At 39.3% G+C, this 7,582-nt stretch overlaps 1 long non-coding RNA gene across 1 annotated transcript; it reads right to left on the bottom strand.

Annotated features, from left to right (window-relative positions):
- Window positions 1–5,466: 5,466 nt before the first annotated feature.
- Window positions 5,467–5,999, bottom strand: LOC133557088 (uncharacterized). Its single transcript, XR_009807686.1, has 3 exons — window positions 5,927–5,999; window positions 5,687–5,782; window positions 5,467–5,601 (listed from the first exon to the last, which is right to left on the bottom strand). It is a non-coding gene; the product is annotated as an uncharacterized LOC133557088 (long non-coding RNA).
- Window positions 6,000–7,582: the final 1,583 nt, after the last annotated feature.

Raw genomic sequence — 7,582 nt, forward strand, 5'->3', positions numbered from 1 at the left:
TTATGGCATCATAATTCTATGATGCTGCTTTACTAATCACCATGACCTCAAAGAAAGTTTGCCAAATTTCCCTGACTTTAATCAATCAATCAATGTTTATTTATATAGCCCTAAATCACAAATGTCTCAAAGGACTGTACAAACCACAACGACTACAACATCCTCGGAAGAACCCACATAAGGGCAAGGAAAACTCACACCCAGTGGGCAAGGAGAACTCACACCCAGTGGGACGCCAATTACAATGATGACAATGAGAACCTTGGTGAGGACCTCATATGTGGGCACCCCCCCCCCCCCCCCCCCACACACACCCACCCCAACCCCCATCTAGGGGAGCGAAAGCAATGGATGTCGAGCAGGTCTAACATGATACTGTGAAAGTTCAATCCATAGTGGCTCCAACACAGCCGCAAGAGTTCAGTTGAAAGCGGATCCAAGACAGCAGCGAGAGTCCCGTCCACAGGAAACCATCCCAAGCTGAGTCGGATCAGCAGCGAAGAGATGTCCCCAACCGATACATAAGCGAGCGGTCCATCCTGGGTCCCGACGAGCAGTCCATTCTGGGTCCCGACTCTGAACAGCCAGTACTTCATCCATGGCCATCGGACCGGACCCCCTCCACAAGGGACATTTTTCAAGTCACTCTTCTGTATCATGATGGCTGCATTACTCCAGATTACTGGTGTTTGACAGTGTGTGTGTCTTTGTGTGTGTGAGTGACGGGAAAAAAGGCTGTGATTCAAAAACTGCTGGTATACATACATAAAAAGCAAATCTCTCTCAGAATTGTTTCTAAGGGGAAAAAAACATGTCATGCCTTCGAATAATTATGGTCTTTTCAAGTAAAACATGACTTACAGATATATAGATATTTTTAAATTGATGGTAAATATAAACTGGTAGGTGTTGACAGAGGTATTTCTTCTTTGCTTCCTGACAGCTAGTTTTTACACAACAAAATAGTAAAACCAATTTTGCCTAGTCATGCACCCACAAATAGTTTGGGCCTTGGCACCAGCGCTTAAGACTAGATCTGGCCAGCCTAAGTCTACAGTATGAGCACAAACCCATGAAGTCTGATCAGATGATTGGCGAAACATCTAAGACAATTGGCATTGATTGAACACCCTGAAAATACAATAACTGCATGTATGAGAATATTCATAAACATGTCCTTTGGTACACTGCACAGTATATATTTTTAGGCAACAGTAGAAGGCTCCAGTACAAATTGCATTCTCTTGTTTTCCAGTGCGCAGTCATAAAAGTGTCACAGTTACTTTGTCATAGGACTATAACATAAAGATTATGAACAAAATGTGTTTCTTATTATATGCAGTTATTCCGCGTGGGAATGGGAAATTGGAAAATTCTACTCAATCACATACGGACATCAAATGTTTCAGAAAGTGAAACAAGTTGATATTTGAGAGCGAATACAGAATAATGCACAACTACCTCAGAATGTATGGACGGTAAGACGGATGATTTTTTTGTGAATTCGCTTTGTACCGTTTGGTTCTCTTACCAACAGTAGTTTGGCAGAAAGTAAGTCAATGCATAATCAGACCCACATTTTTCAAAGCAAAACTCTACTGTACGTCAGTGGTACACACCCTTGACCATAATTCACATGGGAATTAAGATATTCCACCGCCTGCTATTGATCTGCATCTCCACTGCCTGGCAACAGCGTTTAGTGTGTAAACTGCCGAGCAAACAAACCAAACCACATAAGACAATGTTCTTTAACGAGGGCTGGTTTGCGCTGAGGAGAAAAAGAAGTATATCCCATAATTTATGTTCGCTGTCTGTCAAGCAATATCTGTGTCAAATTGAAACACATACAGTTTGGGGTTTTGGGGTTTTCTATTTCTAAATGACATTTTCTTTCTCTGTGAAAAGTAATAAAAAATTACATTTGATGTTTAAAAAAAAGTGGTAAAATGATGTCATATCATATTCTCAATGTCACAGCAATGACTTCAAATTGCCCTAGTACACTTATGACTCATGGATATTTCAGTACCCTAACAAAGGACTGCAACTGGACATGCTGACTATTTGTGTAACCATTACAACAGTGGAAATGCAAACCAATGGTGCACTCAAATGCATGTAATGGTCCTTAGTGTGTATGGAGGCTTTATTTTCCATAATAACAAATTAAGTAAACCCAAATAAACTATTGGATTATGTATGACATCGCAGGAAAATATCTGCCCAAAAGACTATTTTGGTTGACCACAATGTTCTGGAATCCTGGTTGACCATCGATTTTTTTCAGATTTCACATTTTTTTTTTGCAGGAAGTAATTAAAATAGATTCATTCCCAGGTCAACGTGTTTGTTGCCATCATAAATAAATTGAATAAATACAATTATTTGTTCTCTGTCTGTCCATTATTAAATCAAGATAAGGCAAGCATCTAAAAGTGTGGTGATTTGGTCGACGTTGTCATTCTCTTTTGTTAACTAAATTTCCCAACTGTGGGACTGTCCATTCTATATCCACACATACACGCACACACACACACACACACACACATATATATATATATATATATATATATATATATATATATATATATATATATATACATACATACACAGTGGGGCAAAAAAGTATTTAGTCAGCCACCGATTGTGCAAGTTCTCCCACTTTAAAATGATGAGAGAGGTCCGTAATTTTTATCATAGGTACACTTTAACTGTGAGAGACAGAATGTGAAAAAAAATCTAGGAATTCACATTGAAGGAGTTTTAAAGAATTTATTTGTAAATTATGGTCGAAAATAAGTATTTGGTCAACCATTCAAAGCTCTCACTGATGGAAGGTTTTGGCTAAAAATCTCACGATACATGGCCCCATTCATTCGTTCCTTAACACGGATCAATTGTCCTGTCCCCTTAGCAGAAAAACAGCCCCAAAGCATGATGTTTCCACCCCCATGCTTCACAGTAGGTGTGGTGTTCTTGGGATGCAACTCAGTATTCTTCTTCCTCCAAACACGGTGAGTTGAGTTTATACCAAAATGGATACATGGATGATACAGCAGAGGATTGGGAAAATGCGATGTGGTCAAAAGAAACCAAAATGGAACCTTTTGGTATAAACTTAACTCGTCGTGGGCTGTTTTAAGGAGTTTTTGATCAAATTAACCGTATTATCAATATTAATATGTTGCGTTTATTATGCGTAGTGCACTTAAAATAATTACAACCATATCTAGGAATTGATATGATGGGTATTTTCAGATTGTTTGCTTGGTGCTGCGATAAACTGAACGCATCATAATTTGCCACCTCAGTAGAACGCATGTCCAACTCTGGCACAGTCATAGCAGAAAAAGCATTCTAACATTCTAATAAATTTGCTATGTGTGCAGGGATTATCCAAACTGGCGCTGGCTAGTTCTAATTTAACTGAATCCTCACCCAGACTAGCAGGCTCTGTAATTGCCTGTGACCGGGCTTGCTCTAGTGCAGTTAGTCAAATGTGACTCAACGAGAAATCTATGTTCCTAGACAAGATGATAGTGCCTTCCCGGTTAGGGTGTAGGCCGTCCCTCATCAGCAAGCCAGGTTTGCCCCAGAAGGAGGGCCAATTATCAATATACGTTGGTTCCTGTTGTCTACAGAAGCAAGCCAGCCACTTATTAAGCGAGACTAATCTGCTATATCTCCCATCATTGCCTCTCGCAGGCAGGGGGCCAGAGACAATTACTACATGCCTGGACATCTTTCTAGCGAGATCACAAGTCCTCGCTATGTTTCTCTTTGTAGTCTCTGACTGTCTCATCCTAGTGTCATTGGAGCCAACGTGCATAACTATGTTCGCATAACTAGTGGTGCGGTTAGCCTGTCGTACGTGTTTACTAGGCCTGTTGCGAGTTAGCTAGATAAGATTAGCTTCAATGTCAGGTGCTCTGACCCCGGGAATACACTTAATTGTGGATGGTTTGCTAAGCTTTATGTTTCGGTGATGGAGTCCCCTATGACTAAAGTGTGGTGCTCGGTGGACTGGGATGTAAGACTAGCTAAAGGGCTAAATCTGTTATGCGTCTCAACCGGTACACCGTAGCTTGTAGGCCGCTTAGGGCTGCTACAAGCTGGGCTAGTTAGCTCGCTACAGCTAACGCTAGCGGATTTGTCCGCAACATCTAAAGTTACGAAATTGCATTGCTCTAACTGGCGGACACGGATCTCTAGCAGAGCCAACCTATCCATGAGTAAGGTGCAAAAAGCCAAAGAAGCCATACTACAGAACTTTCTGTCGCCGAATGGAGTGCCAGTTCTCTTCGGGGAAGTGGTGCAGGGGAGTAGCTTCCTTCAGACCGGCGCTGCCTTTCTCTGTGTGCTAGCTTCGTTAGCTTAGCAGCTAGCTAGTTGGTTTACGTAATATTTTCAGACAGGAAACATAACCAAGGCGAGAAAAAAAGGGCTGCATAATTAATAAAGCATGTCTCTCACCTGGACAGAAGGTGCCTGGTGATATAATGCGACAGGTTGGGAAACTTTGACAGTCTTTTTCTAGACATTAAAAGTGCTTGAATCCCCTGCCTCCCACCCCGTTTTTTCGCGACAAATATGAAACATATTTTTAATCTAAATGGGAATATATGAACATCTTAGCAGGCGGCATCCTAATGACAGCGCGCCTTGTACAGTAAGTGATGTTTTATTATGTTTGTTCCCAGTGGGCACAGAGACGTTTAATTAACGTTGAAACAACGTTACTTTCCCTGTTGAAACAACGTTCGATTTGGGTTGAAAATGAAAGTTGGATCAACGTTTAAATACCGACGTTAAATCAACGTCAATGTTTCAACGTTGATTCAACTTTCAGTTTCTACCTAACAGAGACGTTTAATCAACGTTGAAACAATGTTACTTTCCCGTGTTGAAATAACGTTGGATTTGGTTTGAAAATGAAAGTTGGATCAACGTTTAAATACCGACGTTGAATCGTCAATGTTTCAACGTTGATTCAACTTTCAGTTTTTACCTAACACAGACGTTTAATCAACGTTGAAACAACGTTACTTTCCCGTGTTGAAATAACGTTGGATTTGGGTTGAAAATGAAAGTTGGATCAACGTTTAAATACCGACGTTGAATCAACGTCAATGTTTCAACGTTGTTTCAACTTTCAGTTTCTACCTAACAGAGACGTTTAATCAATGTTGAAACAATGTTACTTTCCCGTGTTGAAATAACGTTGGATTTGGGTTGAAATGGAAAGTTGGATCAACGTTTAAATACTGACGTAGAATCTACATCAATGTTTCAACGTTGATTCAACTTTCAGTTTCAACCAAAGATCAACCAAACAATTATCAACGTAATTGTCAACCAATATATAAATATAATTAAAGACAACAAAACATAGTGCATATATAGCTCCAGGCTGAATCCTGTTAATGCAAAATTAAAATTAAGTACAAAGAAAATGGAGAATGTCAATCGATATAATTATTTATTTAGCCTGTGATGCCCATCTTATTCCTCCCTTCCGTCCAGGGGCATATTTCAGTTTATTTTTTATGGCATCATGGACCATCGTTTCGGTCCCCTTCTGGGTATCCAAGACACTAGCTGTAAACAGGCAAAAATAATACAAATTAATTAAGGGTGCATGTGATTCACCCCAATCAAGTTATAAACACACACACAAACTCACCTGTGACTAAATCGAGCAGCTTCGTCTCGGCAAAGCTATTTTTTTCCCCCTCTCCCCTTCATGTTCAGATTGGACATTAATTCATTTGTCATGAACCTGAAATTGAACACGCACGTCATACATGCATGCCAAAAAGTACGGAATTTTGCATTATTATAATTCCGATCTAGCACTCATAGATTAGAATTTGGGTCTTACATCGCCTATTTTTAATATATATAAAAAAAAAGATGAAAATACCTGTCCATGATGGTGCTTAAACAGCTCTTTAAGTAATATCCACCAATCTTTGAGAGCCTGGCTGTCTGCAAATATACAAGAGAATGTGTTTAGCATACACTGGGGGAAGGGGCTGGCAAACACATACATATACATTCAAGTATAGGGCCTGTTTTATTTACACATGTTTTATCTACACGATTTCATAACCTGAAATTTTTATCTAAATACAATAATGTTTCCGATATAAAAACAGCTACACAATTATAATGTTATAATTACTTACCAGCAAATCTTTCTTGCTCGGTTGAGTTTTTTCAACTCGTCAAGGTCGAGTAGTTCCTCCACTGTCTCCAATTTCTGCACATGGAAGGACAGTTTTATCAAAAAATGATCATTTTTGGTATCATATGTATCATAGCAAGTGTACTGTGTCGTTCCATATGCATAAACTGAAATCATTGGTACATTGCCTTGCATTAACATTCTGCTTTTCAATTACCGGTAGTGGTACATGTACATAGACTTAGGGGCGGACCAGATGAAACGTGGGGGAGGGGAGGTTTTTGTTGGGAAAAAAAGAGATTGTTTCGCAAAAACTGAAAAATAAATAGTTTGTTCTCCTGACGTATATATATATAAAAAAAAGTTTGCTCCGGTAAGCTCTGCAAAAAAAAAAAAGTTGGTTGCCTTCTTGTGCCAAGAGAAAAAACGTTGTACCCCCCAAAAATTTCTGCGCTCCGTGCAGTCTTTTATTGTCAATCATAAAACATCTTTCAACAAAATCTGTCTGGATATTTTACTGTCATATATTTTAGTATACATGTTGGCCAACAGATCAACAGTGAAACCATTTGGAAGTTTCAATACTTGACAAAAGCTCTTGTAATAGCAGTACTGGCCTAATCAGTAAAATAAAAAAATCATAGCATGATCATAGCATTTAATATTACATGGATCCTTTTATGGGCGACCCGTGGACTTGCCTTTTGAGACAAAGCCTTGCTAACAAGTCAAACTAATTAAAAAGTACCTGTACTTAAAATAAACTGGCAACATTTTAAATAAATATTAAAATGAGCCAGAAAAACCTAACTGCCATCCAGACGGGTGTTTTGAAGATCAAAATCAAGAGGAAGTAAATTAATACAGTGACTGGCGCGGCTGTAAAAGACAATGGGTACAGAACCAAAAAAAATTGTTTGTTTTGTGTTAGCCTGGAAAAACAATTGTTTGCTTTTGGGCAGGTGGGGAAAAAAATTGTTGTCTGCTTGGGGAGAAAAAGAAAGTTTGCTCAGGTCCAGTTTATACAGTCAAAATAAACGTTTTCCTGCAACCCTCTTGTGAAAGGGCCAAAATTATATCGATATAAATAACCAGTATTATCTCAAGGTACAAACCTGAATCTTTATGGACGTTGATGGTTTTCTTTGCAGTGAAAAAGTTTGATTTCCAATTCAAATGTTCGCTCTTAGTCTTGCTTGCTGGACTGGGAAGGAAGTACTTCAGCGCGCATGCGCACAAGCTTGGCTTTTAGTTCACGCTGCCATCAAGCAGCGGTTTCGTTGAAAATTGTCGCAAATGGCCGATGCGCGCAGAATGTTTGGCAAGTTGAATTGTACACGTTGAAAAGACGTTGAAAAGACGATGTCCCCCAATGATGAAAACAAACCAGAT

Source organism: Nerophis ophidion, linkage group LG08 (genome assembly GCF_033978795.1).
Source record: "Nerophis ophidion isolate RoL-2023_Sa linkage group LG08, RoL_Noph_v1.0, whole genome shotgun sequence".
In the NCBI taxonomy this organism is placed as follows: domain Eukaryota; kingdom Metazoa; phylum Chordata; class Actinopteri; order Syngnathiformes; family Syngnathidae; genus Nerophis; species Nerophis ophidion.